This window comes from Phaenicophaeus curvirostris, chromosome 16 (genome assembly GCF_032191515.1).
Source record: "Phaenicophaeus curvirostris isolate KB17595 chromosome 16, BPBGC_Pcur_1.0, whole genome shotgun sequence".
Lineage (NCBI taxonomy): Eukaryota > Metazoa > Chordata > Aves > Cuculiformes > Cuculidae > Phaenicophaeus > Phaenicophaeus curvirostris.
Window position 1 is genome coordinate 1,840,588 of NC_091407.1, and position 18,563 is coordinate 1,859,150.

The following is an 18,563-nucleotide window of genomic DNA, read 5'->3' on the forward strand; positions in this document are numbered from 1 at the left end:
CTATTGTATAAATAAAATATATTTTAATTGTGTCACGTAAATTAACTCCACATACAAAAGTGAAATCAAATACTTCAATTAAGGTTTATATGGTACAAATGTCATCATCTATATGAGCTCAAAGGAAAACTCCTTCAAGACTTGGAAAATCATTTTCATTCTTTATCTCAGCATAGAAAGAGCAGCTTTGAGATGAGGGAGGGTGGAAATGTGCTGTTCCAGCAGTTTGGTATGTCCCTTGCACTTTGCAGAAGCAGTGAGCCTTCTGGTCTCAGCTCCTCTCAGTTCCTCTGCACCTGGACGCGAGCCCCACTTGGCTTCCAGCTCTCTTCCTCCTGCCATGGCCACTTTGGTTCAGAGGCCATCCCTGCGCACTTGTCCCTACATCCTGCTGCACTGAAACGCTGCTCTATTAGGCTTTCCCTCCCACCACTGTTTCAAAGCACTGTTGAAGAACACCACTGAGAAAGACCAATTTCTTTAACCTCCCCACTGGGGCCAGGCATGATGGTGGCTTGGTTCACTGAGGCTTGTACCATCTCCCATGGGGCATGCTGCGCATTTTTCCTACAGATGCTGCAGCTGCCTTTACTTCTACCCAGCACTTCTCTCTGCCTTATGCACATGTCAGAACATATCATCTGTACAGACCACAAAAGAGCTAGCTTATCACTTTGTGATTAATCCTACAGAATTTAGTTCTTGTTCCAGCAAATCTTCCATGCTATCTTAGGCCACGGCCCAAACATATATTGCAGATGTTGTATCACCTCAATATTCCTAGCTCAAAGAGAAACCCAGTGATTTTTGAGGCCCCACACAGTTTTCTTGGAAACAAAGCACAGGTGACACCTGTAGCTCAAGAAACTCCACAGTGGCTGCTTAAAAGCAAAGCAAACTTCAATTGTCACACAATCAGCACAGTTGATTGAATTAGAGAAGCATATTTATGCACCTAACAAGTTTGAATCTGCAGAAAAACCTGCTGGGAGCGATTTGAAAAGACTAATGAGACTTTTCCCATCACTGGCCTGGTATATTCTCCTTTAAAGGTTTATGAGCATGTCATTTAGTTTCAATACAGCTTTTGCAAAATCATTAATGAACTTGTGAAAATAATTAGAGAGATAAAAGGGCAAGAAATTCGTGCGTTAGCCTGAAACCTGTGATAATACAGAGTAGGCGAAACAGAGGAGAATGCACTGCTTTGAAGGCATCAGACGCAAGTTCCTGATGTTTTATGCTTGTTAAAATTATCATTCCTAATTTTGCTCCTGTTAATCCTAAAATGGATAATGTCTTTGTAGGACATGATCTTGGAGACTCTGTTTCTTATTAAAACAAGAGGGACAGCAGAACAATCTCGTTAGAGCAAACTGAAGACATGAATGTCAGGCCATATAAAACACATCTCATTAATACCTGCATAAACTGAATGGCAGAGGCATGAATGCTGTAATATAAAGACTGGATCTGACTTTGATCTTTTGAAGCTACCTTTGAATAACTCCCAATCAACTACAAATTGCAGAAGAAAAGCAAATGATCAAAGGAAGAAATGACCTAGAATCATAGACTCGGTGCCATGGAGGTGTTTTCTTACTTTGGGAGCACACAAGTTATTTTGGCAAGTAGAGCCACCAGACTCCATGACCAGTGGAGTCTTGACTTTATCCTCCTTGAAAAGGCATTTCCTCCTTCTGTGACAAGCTTATAGGAATGGCACATTCCCACCCCTCAAGTGATCCTAGCAGCATAAATATCCTTTTGCTTCAGGGACTGCGGTCTGTGTGCATCACAGCTCCAAGTAGCAGTGCAACAGAGGCTTCTTGGTATGGACCAAGGCTTGGGACAAAACAGCACACAGTCCTGTTACTAACACAGCATGAGAGCAAGCTGCCGACACCTGTCCAGCTGTCAGACTGCTTCTCTGCTTTCCCAGCAACTTCCAGATGCTTGGCGGGCCTTAATCTGTCTCCTCTAGCAAAGACAGTATCTGATTTTCCGTGCCCTGTGCTCCATCCAAAAGCACAAATCTCTTTATTTATATCTATCTCCATTATGAAGGAGTCACCAATTAATTTCATAGAAACCACTCCAAGAGAAAAACAGAAAGTAATGATTGAGTTCTTGCTAAAGTGACTAACTTGCATATTTCATATAATTTTTCTCCTCTGTATATAAACAGATACTGCAACTGAGCCTGTATCTCAGCATTCACCATGCATTTGAGCAAGCGGTTTCTCTTCTTCACTAGTTTCTCTGATCAGTTTTCTGAAGCCCTCAGACATACAATTGCTAATTCAGAAAGTGGAGACTGCAAGCTTCACTTCTTCCTTTTTGCCTTGGAAACACTGCAGGCTTGGCTAGCTATGTGGCAAAAATATAGCTAAATACAGGTAGAAATCCAGTGTCAATTCATAGAATCATAGAATAGTTAGGGTTGGAAGGGATGTTAAAGATCATCTAGTTCCAACTGCCCTGCCATGAGCAGGGACATCCCACTAGATCAGGCTGCCCAAGACCCCATCCAGCCTGGCCTTGAACACCTCCAGGGATGGGGCAGTCACAGCTAACTTTGGCAACCTGTTCCAGTGTCCCACCACTCTCTTGGTGAAGAAATTCTTCCTAATGTCTAGTCTAAATCTGCCCCTCTCCAGTTTATACCTGTTCCCCCTTGCCTTATCACCACCAGCCTTTATGAATAGTCTCTCTCCAGCTTTCTTGTAGAATTCTAGATGATTTGCAGGCTAAGTTTCACCATAAACTGCAATAGAAACTTGCTGTCTCTGAGAAAGTCTGAAAATTAAGCCCTTTCTCCTCTGCACATTAATGACCTGCATCTGGCTAAAGGGATCACAGTAGTCTGTCCCATCACAGCCTGATGGCTTAGGTAATGTCTGAAAAGCATTTGGACCACAAGAAGGGGAACATTTTCAGTGTGGTTTCACTTCATAAGTGACTAAGTCCTTTTCAGAAATAGAGCTTGGCTGCATCAACCATGCCATCATTATAAGTGGTTTAACCTACGTGCTGGGCTCCCTTTTCCAGTAGCTATGGATAGTTCCATAGTTTGGGCCCAAAGTCCCGAAGCTCGAGACAAGTACAGTGAACTCCTGGCTGTGAGTCAAGTCATCTTGGAGAAAATTAAACGAGCACAAATGGCTCAGAGTCAACATACACTGACAGAAAAAAAAAGGAGGGGGAAAAAAAAAAAAGTAGGACATTTTGCCATTCCCTACACCCACCGCTCACAAAAAGGTACTGGAAATCTTGGTGATGACTTCAGTGAATTTGAATCCTACTCAACGTGCTCTGCCTCTAGGATACATTTTTAGGAAGAGCTGCATTGTGTCTTTTGCTGCAACGATCACCATCTGGCATAGACCAGCTGACATTGCAATCACTGGTATCACTCCACAGATCTGCTCACTCCAACATTTGCTCCACTATATCAGAACTTGGCCCAGCCCCTGTGTCTGGCAGGGAAAATTGCATTGAAAGGTTCTACACACCAACCATTCCCCCTTTCCCCAAAACACTCCACTCTTCTAACTGCCTTGTTTGGATTCTCCTCTCAAATCTCAAACCTTCCTGATGGGAATAAAATACATAGTAGATGACAACTTTCAAGTCATTTTCATGTCATGCCTGATCACTGCTGTAGGAAGGTTATTGATACTGTTATTAATTCTTTTATTTCAATTTTCCCTCTACACTTCTGCCCCCAGCAAACCCTCAATATGAAATTATTTGCTGAACTGTTTCCAGCCTGCTCCTGGTGTTGCTCTCAGAACAATCTGAAGACAGATAATACAGCTGTCATATCTCAAGGCTCCCCTGCCATGCTTTGATAAAACCCAAATCGTGGTTTTGATGGTGCCAGATTTTATGAGCCTATTAAGCTGTCTCTGCCAAGTGATGGTTTTTCCTTTACAAGCTCTGGGCTGACATAGGGTTTCCATGCTCTCTGCAATATTTAACATCCCATCTCTGCCCAAATGTCTGCCTTCTTTTTCTTTCTTTTTAATCTGACTGCCATTATAGCAGCAGATTCAAATGAAGGAACTAGTATAGCCACGAGTAGCAATCACCTTATTTGTCCTCAAGCAGGGGGGCAGAGAGAAATATTTGCATTTAAACAGAAAAACATAAACTCTGATAGAAAAAAAAAGAAAGGAAAAAGATACCTTGCCTTATGGTTCAGATTTCTGTACCATCCATCCACTGAAGTATTCAATATACATTTCAGTCACTCCTAAATCTGAGAAATTAGAAACTAAGCACATGTCCAAGCACTGCACTGAAATCCCAGCAGCTTTAGTGAGCATCAGACACTGCAGACGGTAGAGAGGTTGAGCAGGTGGGAAGAACAAGACCTGTTACTCATTCCAGCACTGTATCATTACTGCCATACATTTACTATTCTGATGAGCGGACAGGATCTCGCAGGCGATAACTGTCCTTCTCTGGTCCTCCCAGATTTTTGTCATGTGGGTTATGCTGCACAGGGAGGCAGACATATTAATTTAACCTTTAATTGGATACTGACTCCCTGCAAAACCACCCATTTTCTTAGAGCTTTCAAGGGGTTAACAAATTCTTGTGATAAGTGGCCAAATAAGAGAGTTCATGGTGAAGGAATATATTCATCATAAACAGAGATGGCTTTTCTGCACAGCAGCACAGCCTGCCCACAGCAGATGGTTGCTTTGAATCACATTCAGTAGCTCCTCTCTGCAACTGCCTATAAAAACTCATACACCTAAACCAAGCCATCCTAGTGGCTTCCTAGTGCCTTCATGGTGGATCTCAGTCCCAGCTTCCCCTCCACTTTCCTTTCCTGACCTTTACCCCGACAGACAGCAAAAACCCAACAGAAGGAATGAGAACAGTTCCTGTTTCCCCACTCTGCTGAAACCTAGCCAAGCTTGAAGACGTTTTCTAGGTAGAAATTTTCTAATATTGACAAACACCAATTAAGTTGCAAAGCAAATTGTCGTGAAATGGAAGTGAGAGGGAGAACTTTATCATTTCCATGAGTGCTAATAACACGCAGACAATGGACTTGGCAGAAAACAGTGACCTGACAGGCTGTGCCAATACCCATGAGTCTCACATAGCCCCAACTCCCAGCCAGGCCTGCTGCACTCCCTGCAGAGTTGAGCATGGACTTTGTTGAATTATTGCTGCAGAATACAACACAAGGCTGTAGATTTGGGAACTAAAAGGGCAATGTTGCATTTACAAGACCAAAAACAGAGAAGAAAATAATGATCTCTGCCATGCCAAGGCCATTCTTGCATGAGTGAAGAGCCAGGCAGCATGAAAGCAACCTTAACTTTGTATGCAGATGTAAGAATTCCCCAGGAGAACTATGTCCAGACCAAAAAGTCAACTTTCAGAGAGAGGGAAGATACAGAAATCAGATTAAATGACAGCTGAAAGAAAACCAGGGCCTGAAAAACTTCCTGCAGAGGCAAACATAAGTAATTTAATGTGTCTGATAAAACATAGGGACAACTCGATACTCACAGGTACTTGCATACAGAAGAGCTGGCCAAGAGTCAGCCTCATCAAGAAAGGATTCAATGGGCAGAAACTAGAGTCAAACAAATTCAGTTTTGAAATGAAAGCTTGTTTCCCAACACTGGGAGTAATTAAACCATTGGAACGGCTTCCCTGGGGACATGGCAGACTTCCCCACTGGGAAGCGTATCACTGCTGGGTGACACTTCATCTATCCCTACACATCCAAGTGTGCCAAACAGACATATTGTAGGGCTAAGGGCCTTTGGCTTACATGTGTCTTGCTGTGAAACAAGAGCCTGGAGCCAAGGAGCACCTTCCCTAGCCAGGGCTTGACTGTCACTCCCCTGGCAGGGCCTACAGGAACCTATGGACCTCCAGACCACACTAGGCTCAGAGCTCCTGAGGTCTTACATTTAGAAACAGACCCTGTTTTGTTTTGTTGTTTGGATTTTTTTACTATAAATTTGCTGAAGAAAAAGGGATATTGTGAGTGAAGCACACAACTATTAGTCATACAGATTGCAGATCCCTTCAGCCACTGCCACCATTTTCTCATTCTTGGGAACATCTCCTACATTAGATAAACTCTCTGAAAATCACTGCAGTACCAGAAATACTGGGCTTAACTATTTTTTGTTCATGAAAGAGTCATTTCCCAAAGGCCATATTCTAGTCAAAAGACCTCTGACATGGCAGCCCACCACAGAGAGGTGATTTCCCCTCCCAGTAGCATGCAGGGAACAGTTAACTTCAACTTCTGCCCTCTCAAGCCTTCAAAACACGTGGAAGAGGCCAGTTAAAAAGCCAGACAATATTGCTTGTTCTTTTGCTTTTCCATTCACTATATATACTTCCATTCAAGAGACTTTGCTCCAACTTGCTAAGCAACTGAGACACATTTACACTTGCTCCCAAATCACTGACTCCCCACTAACTACTTTAAGATGGCAAGAACACCAAGTTAAATGGCAGTAATTTTCCAGTATGAAGAGGTGAGGTCATATCTGCCTATTCTACTTCAGATTTTCCAGTGCAAGTGTAAGCCATTTCTTTTCGTGCACCATAGATGCCTTTCAAACATAAAGTAAGTGGTTTTCTAATGAGTTGGAACATCTTGCTTGATGTGGTCTCTGCTCAAACTGTGATCTTCCTCCAGCTGCGTCAGGGCTTTCTGGATTTGACACATTTTCCATGATTTATGTATTGCAAAGACTCAAGTGTCCATGCTGGCAGATGCAGCGCTCAGGCATCCACCTCTCACCAGGAGGTTGCTTTCCCTTCCTACCAAACGCTGTCCACAAGGGGATACATTCCCCTTTCTCCCTCCAGCTCCAGAAGCACAGAACCAGTCACGGTCCTTGCATATGACTATGTGTGTAATTTTCCTATCTGATCCACAGGACAATGTGATGGAAACAGCCTGCGTCTTACATCAAGGAGGAGCAACACATGCACTGGGTACACTGTACAAATGTGTCTCTCAAGAGCAACCACCAGTGTGTGACAGTAATGCAGCCAGTGCTGCTGACAGATGAGTTCACCTGTCACAACTCATGGATTGTCATTAAACATTTGGCCAGCTTGCAATTATTTGCTTTTTTAACGTCTCCTGCTTGACAACAAACCTACCTATGCTGCTGGTTAAAAAGAAATGTTTCATAAATACCCATGCAGGGTTTTTATCTTCAAGGGAAATTCCCAGTGAGGCCACTGTTTCCACTCCACTGCTCTCCCTCCACTGACACCAGGTGTCCACCCTCCCCAGCACGCATGGAGCAGCAGATGTGTGGCAGACCACATTGCACAATTTTTTAGCTCAAGGTTAGAAAAACAATAATAAGCCTGCCTGAACTCATTAATAAACAGACCAGTTTAATTAAGGATATGCTTCGACAGAAAAGAATTTCCCATTCAAGCCTTTCACAACAGCCTCACAAAAATAGATGTGGACCCCAAGAATATCAGCAAATGTATCCTCATATCATCCCTGCTGGGTCAAGCAAAATCCATTTTACAGAGAAGAACCAGAAATGGGATGTTTTAGCTTTTTGCTTACAGCGAGCTATGGCACATGGCATCCACCAGCCCCAATGACACGGCAGAAATTGAGTCTCATGTTGAAAAGTGAGGCTTTCAGTCATGGGTAGGCAGTACATTTCACCCAAATACAATGTTCTACCTAAAATGTCACACTGCTTTGTTAAGTTTTGTCTTGTTATTCTTGATTTTTCAGCAGAAAAACAGAACAGACATGATTCCTACCTTCTTTCCACCCTCCTGGCCTGCCCTCAGATTATTCAGTAACTTGACTGCAGAATGAAAAAGCCATCCTGTCTTTCTAGCCATTCTTCTTCGAGCCACCCATTGAGTTTGTTGCCATTTATCACACATTCACCATTCTTGCTTTGCAATGTTTGCACCAAAGACAGCAAAAAGCCATCAGCTTATGATAAAAACATGTAAAACTGCCTCTGGTTTGTTTCTTGAACTGGCCAAGCCTACAGAGCCCACCAGAGTGTAAATGGTCTTTACAGCAGGTAAGTTTGGGCATGGGCCATCTCCTCCAGGTGAGCCTCTGGAAGTGTGCACACAGTAAAGCTACGCACAGTTCATCAAGGACTCAAACATCTCTCACGCTCACTCTACTGAAGTGCTCAAAAAACGTGGGAATGGAGAAATGGGAATTTGGGTCTACTTGAAAATCAAAGGACAAGCATAAGCTAGAGCAGCGCTTTGGCTGACATTTAAGGGCTGGGTTACACTGCCAGCCTTACATCAGAGAGCAAAGCACTGGACAAATGCACTACCTGGACCTTGTGCTCCTGGCCAGACATTATTTGGTGGCCACTGCCACCTGGTGGCACTGTCACCCACTGAGGGGCCCAGACACAAAGTAAGAACAACGCAGCCTTCAACGATACAACTTAAAATAAAGGAGCTCTCTCCTGACTACACAGCAGCATAGGAGCAAGAAGAGACCAGAATGTGTGGGTTTCCCTGACTGTAACACCCTTGTAAAACATCCTCTGCCTAATTCCAAGCCAGATAGTTCAGCCCAGGGCTTCAATGCCCACCCCTGTCAACACATTTTTGCTAGCACAACAGAACAAAGCAGGTTCTGCTGCATTTAGAGCACACTTGGAACTGAAACCTTTTACATGTGGTACAGTTGCCCTTTAAAAAACAGAAATCTAGCGTTTAAGAGAATAACAAGGCCTGGAGAGACTTGGAAGTTTTCTGCTCTGGTGAGTGACTGAGAGAAAGCAATTCTACCACCAGAGTTGCTCAGGGTTTACTAGGCAGTACCCTCTCTGCAATTGTAACTTCAAACCACCTTACCCCAGCTCTCCTGTGGAAGCCTTTCCCTCTCACTGCTACACAACCTCTGCCTAGTGTCTGTAGCGATATTTGCTGTCCTCGTGGTCTCCCTTATTCTGTAGACTGGCTCCCGAAGTCTTTTCATGTTTGGAATGTTATCAAGTAAATGGAAACACTGACAGAGAGAGTAATTTAAGCATCCAGGAACCAAACTACCATTAAAACACTGGCACACACAGGATCACATACTAATATCCTAAGGAACAGCAGCCAATCTGAAAAACTATAGGTAATTTTCTCCTGTCTCCCACTCTTTTTATGGCTCATACTACCTGTCATAAGTAGCTATTAAAAAGCCTATAACGTAGCATGGAAGAGAGGAGGGGGGAACCCAAACTACACCACAAAACATTTTCCCTCAAATTCTGCCCATCAAAGGGAATTTAATTTCCAGCTGTCTACCATTTAAGAAATATAAAGCAAAATGGTAAGAATAGACTGCAAAATGCCTCTTTTTTTTTGCCATTATACTCACTACTGAGGAAAAATATTTTTGATGGGGTGACCTTTGCATCGAGCTGTGTTCATACTGAAATGCATTTTGCAGACCATGAAAAAAGTGGCTCCTTTTGACAGCTGAACTCAATACACAAGAACTATTTAAGAGAAGCTGCTTTACAAACAGTGGGTGGCAGATGACAATTAGTTTTATTCTTCTATTATGGTACTGATGGGGGGGAAAAAATTATCTCCATTAGTCACAGCATGCTTGATATGACAACAAAGAGGGACTGGGCTCTCTCTGTCTTCTTTCCCATGTTTTATTTCCCCTGTGTATCCTTCTGTATCCGCAAGCATTGCCTTTACTCCTTCATACACATACGTACACACCCTCATATTCTTGGGACGCTCCCAATTTTGCCTCCTTTTGCTTTAATTCAGCCCTAAACTATTAAATGCAAATCTGAGCAGCTTCCTTAACTGTGGAAACATTTTGCCCTAGTCCTTAAAAGCCAGGACAGAGAGTTGAATCCAAGAAATACGGAGATCAAAAAGGAGGAAGAAGAGTGGCACAGGGAAGAGAGGGAGCACAGAACAAATCCTCCACCAACACAAGCCGCTTCCTCTGGTGCCTGAATTACACACGACCAATTTCTTTCAAAATGTCATCAGTCTCACCTTGATGCAGGGACCTCCATGGACGCTGGCGTTGCTGTCCTCACTCAGGCCTGAGCACCCCTCACAGCTGGGCAGAGGGGACACACGAGGGGCTGGCAGACCCCAGCCTGGAGAAGGCGGCTGAAAAACAACAGGAGTGAGCTCAGGGCAGCTGGAAACCCCAGCAGCCGCCCTCCATGTCAGCTCCCTCTGGCGCCTTGGGAGGGGCTGGGCCCGGCCAGGCACACCTGTGGGCCTGCAGCCCTGTGGGGCTGAGCCTCGTGTGGGGCAGAGCCTCGAGCCGTGAGGGCAGAGCCTCGTGTGGGGCACAGCCTCGAGCCGTGAGGGCAGAGCCTCGTGTCGTGAGGGCAGAGCCTCGTGTGGGGCACAGCCTCGAGCCGTGAGGGCAGAGCCTCGAGCCATGAGGGCAGAGCCTCATACCGTGTGGGGCAGAGCCTTGAGCCGTGAGGGCAGAGCCTCATACCATGTGGGGCAGAGCCTCGAGCCATGAGGGCAGAGCTTCATGTGGGGTCATGCCTTGAGTGGTGAGGGGCAGAGCCTCATGTGGGGCAGAGCCTCCAGCCCTGTGGGGCAGAGCCTCGAGCCGTGAGGGCAGAGCCTCATGTGGGGTCATGCCTTGAGTGGTGAGGGGCAGAGCCTCGTGTGGGGCAGAGCCTCCAGCCCTGTGGGGCAGAGCCTCGAGCCGTGAGGGGCAGAGCCTCATACCGTGTGGGGCAGAGCCTTGAGCCGTGAGGGCAGAGCCTCGTGTGGGGCAGAGCCTCGAGCCGTGAGGGCAGAGCCCCGAGCCATGAGGGCAGAGCCTCATACCATGTGGGGCAGAGCCTCGAGCCGTGAGGGCAGAGCCTCATGTGGGGTCATGCCTTGAGTGGTGAGGGGCAGAGCCTCATGTGGGGCAGAGCCTCCAGCCCTGTGGGGCAGAGCCTCGAGCCGTGTGGGGCACGATGCAGCTTGTTTTTCCTAAGGAAAGGCCTGATTTCACCACACCGTCGTCAGAAATCTGTTTTCCTCAGCTTAGCAGCCACCCCGCGGGGCGGACGGCGCAGACGCCACAAGGGCTGCAGCCCCACACGCTGCGCGGGCCCAAAGGTGCTGGGTGAGGCACCAGCCAGTGACCCGTGAAGAGAGACAAAGACATTTACTGAGCACATTCTCATCTAGGCGAGCGAGTAAACAAAAGGGCAAGCAAAACTAATAAAAAAAATCCTATAAAAGTTATTTGGCCATAAATGAACACCAGGTGATGCCACCATCATCAGATATGATGGTTCCCAGATATTTTTTTTTTCTCTGAAGGTCAAGCAGCCCTTTGAGCAATAAAATCTGAGAACCACAGCTGTAAAGTCTATTCCTTGCATCTGTTCTTTGCCTGCAGAGAGAATATATGTGCATGACTGTATTTCAGATAGCTAGGGCTAAGGATAACTCAAAAGATCTTCAAAAAGGATAAAAACATCCTTTGTTGTACAGCAGCTCCCAAACCATGATTTTGGTAGAAAATAGGCACAGTCATCTGAGAAGCTACGCGCAGCATACAGGAGGCGACAAACAAAAGTATGTGAATTCAGGCAACGGCTGAATCATTTTCATATCAGCTGAAGGTCTGAAAAATGTGATTAGCATATAGTTAGGAGACACTTCTCCTTTGTATCTAAAAATACCACGGCAGCTCTGGAAGACAGCAGCCACCAGCAGAGCAGGAGGATTGCGTAAGGCTCTGCACACCATTGTCTATGGGGAGCAAAAGGGCTGGGTGTTGTGGGAAACAGCAGTTTATCAAGCAGTTTGATTTTTATGACACTTAGCATAACAAATCCATCAAGATCAGCCTGAAAATAGTCACAAGACCTAGGTATTCACCCCATCAATTGGCATCCTGTCACATTTAAAAACTGATACCTATTTTTAAATGCAGGATCTCCAAATGTCTAAAATCTGAAGTGGGAATCAACATTTAGAGCCCAGTTTTGTGGCTGTGATTTGCATGAGACCGTGCTCCCTAACAGCAGGGACAATAAGAAACTCCATGGGCTGTTCCCGGCTCTGTTCAGCTGGCAGCTCTGCCTCTCTGAGCTATCACAGCCTGGTGGGGTTTGGATCTCTGCCAATGGAAATCTTTTCTTCAATTGTTCAAGCTTTGGATGAGGACTAACTTGCACAGACCTTTAAATGTGAGCTGCAGTGAGATTCACTGAGGAATCAGCACATACCATCCATCAAAGGTCAGCAGTCTGGGGATGAGCTTCACCAGGCAGGAGCAGGTCTGGCCAGGATCAGCCGTTATACTCCAGACAGGCCATAAATTACTTCACCCTTGAGATCGGGTGCTAAAGGCAAGGATGTGAATGTCTCCTAGGCTGTGAGGGACCCCTGAAATCTAGATCTTTCTCAACTCCACGTAGAAGCTCTTTTCTCCTGTTCCTTCACGGATGAGAGCTGGCACAGCACCAGCCCTGCTGCAGCTCCAGGCTCAGCTCAGTTCCCCACACCTCCATGTGCTTCCCATATAATCTCAGTTGTTGTTCTATGCAGATGGCTCTGTTTTTACTTAAGGCAATTCTATGCTTTTCATTGTGTTTTTAATTTTCGTTTCACCAAGATTCACTCCCACGACTGCGCTTTCTGGCTTCTTCCAGTTTTTGTCCTTTATTTTTACTGCTGGAGTCAGAGATGATTATCTCTAAGAAAGAGATTTCAGCTGCATTATGTTGATGGTTAAGTGCTGTTTTTTCCTGCCCTGTCTGATTTTCCATGCAAGATAGCTTTTCGTACAGCTTTAAGTATTTTATTATTTGCAAATTGGTTGCCACGTCTCCATGTTTCCCTTTCCCTGCTGTGGAAAGTGCCAGCATTGCTGTAAGGAGGGACTGCAGCCTCTGGGAGGCCCAAAGAAGCCATCAGTTGAGCCTAGGAGAGGACTGCAGAAACCTCCCACGAGTGCAGGATGCTCTGGGGCACCATGACCTCCCCTGGTGGTACCGCGCTGTCTTCAGGCACCAGTATGTGCATGTCCCAGGCTGCAGACACCATCCTGTGCCAGGGCGCAACTACAGAGACAGCAAAGGGATCACAGGCTTCCCAGCAGCTAGCACGTTCAGGTGCTGGTAGACAAGCTGTGACACTTCCATCCTTGACAGCATATTCTCCAGCAGGATATGGAGATCCTCAAACCATCAGTTCTGCTGCCAGCACTGGAAGATGCCCAAGCAGTGAAAAAGAAATGCTGAAATCCAGGACTGAACCCACATCCTGATGTCACCTGGTACAAGCTGGACCTAGCCAAGACTGTGTTTCTAAAGCGTCATCTTCTCCATGACAGGAGGCTTCTGAAGATGCCACAAGAATCTCCAACTATGACTAAAGTCTCCAGAGAAGCACGTTACCCCTCCTTTCAGGCAAAGGAGATATGCCCTCCCCAGACTCTCTGGTAGCTTTCTCCATTAGTCTTCCTCACATTTAGTTCCCAGGACTGTTGCTGTCTGCTCATGTTTCAGACCCCCCGTTCTCAGCTGCTTGCTCAGCCTGCAGCGGCCTCACTAGTCCTAGCACCTGTTACACAGGGCCTGGCAATGCCATAAGCTCTCTCACATCACTTATTGTGCTAGCACCCACAGCTAGAGGACCAGACACCCCTGTAAGAGAAGGCAAGAGCATTAAAACGGTGTCCTCACGTTCTCATAGACCACCAGCAGCCACAAAAGGTCCAACAAGGTCCTTGTTCCCTCAGCTGGCCGTGCCACCTCTGCCCTACAGGGTACGCTTGACTGACTTCAGCCAAGCCAGCGCTGTAACCACAGAATCTGGGTTTTTTCCTCCCTACTTACTTGTCAGTTCCTTTTATTGATATAATAGACCTGCTCATCTCTCAGCTCTGCAACACCTCCCAGTACATGGAAAACCAGCAGGTCCATGCTCGTACAAGACCCTCACGCCACACAACATCCCACAGGCTTGTGAAATATTGTAATAGAGAGAGAGGGCAATCCAATAGAGCGAGCGCTACTGAAAGCCACTGCTGGCTCAGCATTTTTATTTTCAATCAAAGCAACATTATTTTTTTTTTTTTGTAATAGTTTTTCCCCCTTTGGCATTTCCATTAGAAAACAAACAGGAAAAAGAAAAAGCCCTCAGCAATCCCCAAGTGAAAGTTATAAGCAGCCTGACACCTGGTAATGAGATATTTCAAGCTATGGCCTGGCATTTTTATGGTATTTCTAAACCAGGCACTCAATCAAGTGAACTTAGAAAGAATGGAAAGTTTGTTACTCCCAGGCATACGTCCTAAGGTTTTTCATCTTACATTTCAGCAACGGGAGAATACAGTACAAATAAGGCAGGCAAATACCTGGCAAGTAAATACTTTTACCATAGTATAATTATTCCCTTCAACAAAAAGGCTTCCAAGAGGGCTCCTGAGATAGTACTCAGCATTCACAGCCAGCCTGAGAAGCCTTGGCTCTTCTACATTGAAATGTCTCATGATTTTTCTTAGGTAAACAGAGCTCAGACAGTCCCTTTGTCTGCCTACCTCATTGTCTTCCCTTCCATTCCCCAAGAAGCTCTGCAATCCACCAGCCAATATCTCTCAAAGTTTAACCAGGACAGTAAAAGTCCAAGATTGCCCATTTCCACACGTTCTGATGTTAAAACACACGCAGAAGAGATGAGAAACTTACTGTTGTTGCAAAGTAGCATCTGAAAGACAATGTCTGCTGAACCACTTGAGTGCTAAGAGCTTTGCCCAGAAGCTGTTGCGAGGGGCCCTGTGCAGCTGACAGGCGGCATCTGCCCATGCACGGACCCTTAGCAAGGCTTTCCTTCCCTTGTTCTAGAAACTTGGGGGGAAATGACAACTCCACTGGGAAGTCCTCATTGAACTGGTCGATGCTTTTAAAATTACTGCAGGCTCTCGCTCTTTAAGGGCAAGAAACCCCAAACCCCGTGAAACGAGAAGGGGCAGGGCAGCAGCAGGACTGCTGGACCCCCTCACAGCCAGCAGGACGGAGCAGGCTCTAGGCAAGTGAACAAGCACCTTCCTGCACAGCTTCCAACACCACTCCCAGCTAAGAGCACCAGGGATGGGTGTGCAAAAATGCACCTGGTGCACCAGCACAGAAAAGCAAGACAAGAATAAGATGAGCAGGTTCCCATCAGTGGAAAGGAACACAACCTGCATATTCAAGCAACCAACCTTAACTCTATCACCATATCCACACTTGGAGCACCCAACTCCTCAGAAGACCAGCTTTCACCTGGCCACCCGCACCTCTGCAATTAAATTCCTGTGAGATAATCAGGCTAGTTCCACTCCCCTCCCACTCCAGCCATAGCTCGAGTTGAAGCTGTTGGCTGCAGCCAGGCTGCCAGGAGTGGGGCTGGTGAGACACATCTCACCCTCAGAGGAGCTCCACAGCAGCTGAAAGCAGCGTAGAGCCACCATGGGCAGGAGAAGAGCCAGCCTCTTATTCTGCTGTCTCACTTGTCTCCTATTTGACACAAGGAAGAGAGGGTTTTCTCAAAGCACAGCCATGCTTAGGCCACTTGCTCATCTCCCACAATAAATGATGCCATCGACACGCTGGTGCTAACTGCAGAGACAGGAAAGTCATCTGCATTCTACCCATAACAGTCCCTTGTTATTTTTATGCATGCACACACAGACGTGAGTAAGGAACCCTTCTCATATCAAGCTCTGCTACAATGCTAACTACAGAGAAATAAATATGCCACACTGTACCTCGTAAGTGTCATTCACATCAATATTTATTCCAAACATGTTTCCCCTATCACGTCTGCTCTGCCTGGAAGTGCTCATGACTAAAGACCAGACTTTTGTTTTTAGTGATTTAAGCAGGCAGGAGAGAGTTAGCAATTAAAGCTCACTTTTGTACAATTTAATGCTTTTTATTTCAGCTATCAAGGCATGTTATCTGCTATTGCTGTATCTGTTTCTGTAGCTGCCACCTACCAGCACTAGGTTTGTATTTTGCTGATTTGAAAGGTGGGTTCTCCCACCTGGGCATGGGAAACAGGGCTGACTCCTGATGTGCCGCGGGATTGTGGTTCTCATCCCTGTGCCCCACGCTGTAGGACTAGGTCTCTATCAGGAAAGGGGGGTCAGAGTCATTTTTCCTCAGGCTCTGATACATTCCTGTACTGCCAGCTCCAGCCCCCTGCCACCCAGCGAGTGTTTCGCTCTCACCCGGTGACACCTGCAGGCTCTGTGCCCGGAGCTGCCCTGGTGCTCCCACGGCCGTGCCGGGAGCTGGGCTCAGATCCAGCCACCTTCTGTCATTCCCTTGAGGGGTTATTTCTCTGCTCATCAAAGGCTGGTGAGGACTGAATGTCATTCAAGAAAAATGTTTCAGAGCTAAAAATAGCCTCCTGGTCTTTGCTTCCCTCCTGAGGCAAATGTCTGCCTGGCAGGTAGCAGATGCATTTAGTGGTCCCACCACGCGCATCTCATCTTGCATCTGACAATGCTTCACACAGTAAGCAAGGCATCCCACCAAACTCAAATTCCTGCTCTCTAGGCTGAACTATAATTGGTTTTCACTTTAAACTGAAAGAACTGAGTCAGAAATCCTCCACTGGTATTGGAAAACAGGCAAGGCTTTGACTTCTGCCCAAGATGGACAAATCCACCCACCCATCCCACACCAGAGCTAACAGGCCTCCACTCAACTACAGCAACGTGTGCAGTCAGCTCCCAGCTCCACAGCCTGCTCAGACAAGGTGAAAATGGTTTCAAATCTGAGGTGCAGATACTTAACTGAGGGGCTAATGTTGCCACCCTGAGGAATGAAACCCAGGGACTGAATGAGGGCCAGCACTAATTACCAGCCCACACAGACTTGTGGATTATACGTCGAGGATCCTGTTATGCAAGAATACAGCTGGGCAAGCTACTGCAAGTGAAGAGAGGCACCCATGGGAATTGCAGAGGTGTAGGGAGAAAAGGAAAAAAACCGCTTTTGTTTTCCCCAGAGTTTTTTTCATTCTTATGGTTGAAGGCCTGATTTGTAAAGACACTAAAAACCTGAAGTTCTCGTTGATGTTCCTTTGGTTTTTTAAAACAAACTTAAACTGCACTAAACAACAGACCAAATACCAATTAGGCTCCATCTGTAGAGACTGGGAAAGTACACCAGAGGTGGGGGTCAGCAGCAGCTTCTTTTTAACCTCCCTCATCACCTGCTTTTCTTCTCCGGCTACCAGACATAACCCTTGCTCCTTCCTGCCCACAGCCCAGTCCAACTGAAAGCACATTCTACTTGTGTCAGTGGAAGCCAACAGGAATGGTTATGCCACGTTTCTTCCTCACAATAGAAGGCACAAATCCCAGCCTAATCTAGCTTGGGAGGTGTAGACAGAGCAGTGTTGCACATACACTTTTGTATCCAAGATCACACACCAAGTGTTCTTTTTTCATGGTTTCTTATATTAAGGCAAGAGAGACATCTAGAGACCACAGGCAGGGGATTGCAAGCTTCTAGAAAAACTTTTCTGTAGAATGGGTAGCACAACGTGATTAGAGAATAGGAACAATAAATAAAATTAATGAGATTTGAAGCAGATCAGCTCCTGGTTAAAAATGATGAAGACACGAGAGGGAACAGCAATAGAGTAGCAGGAACACTGCATTTCCGTGGTTTGCCCTCAGACAGCACTACCCCTCCAGATGGAAAGAAAAATATCTCCTTGACAAAGTTTTGGGTAGGGCACGTGCCCTGCTAGGACCCCCTGTCCAAATGCAGCAGACACAACAGGACTGCAAACGCCACAATTAAGAGCAGTGCCAGCAGATATGACCTTCAGTAAAAACTAAGCTAGATATGGAACTTGAATTCTGCCCCATCCCAGCAGCACAATGGTACCAACAGCATCACTATTCTCAACTCGGTCACAAGACTGATGAGCTGGGGTGTCCTGAGAGGACTGGGAAAATTACAGCCCAGAGGAGGGAGAACAAGCTACTCATTAAATATGCACCTGACCCATTTACTTTTATAGACCATTTGGCATCCACTTTAACAGTGTTTTATGTCACTATAAAAAGTGTAAGTGGTGGTTGCTGGGTGTTTTCAGCTGGCTGATCTCAAGCATCCTGCTGCACTGTGCTGTGCGTGGCACTAAAGTTTGATCAACCACAACTGCAAAGTGACCGCGGCCCCAATGCCAACCCAAGAACAAAACAGTCGTAGCAGTCAGGCACATTTAGTTTATTGAAGAAACCAGATGAGAATTTGACTGCCTTGTTAGACTGAGACTTGTCACTGGCACGGAAGAGATTTAGCAGAAAGGGGTTTAACTTGCTTGATGCTTTCTGGGAGTAATCATTATAGCTTTGCCACTGGTGTATCTTACTGTTCATGTTTGCTCCCTCACATATGGAACTCAATAGGGTGAAATTCAACAGGAATGAAGATTGGGGCCCTTTTTATAAAAGGGTAAGAGAAGATAACCAAGCGTCTCTTCTAGACTTAGCTCCCAACTCAGATTTTAGAAGGTGGAACAGTTGCCTTAGTAACTTAAGT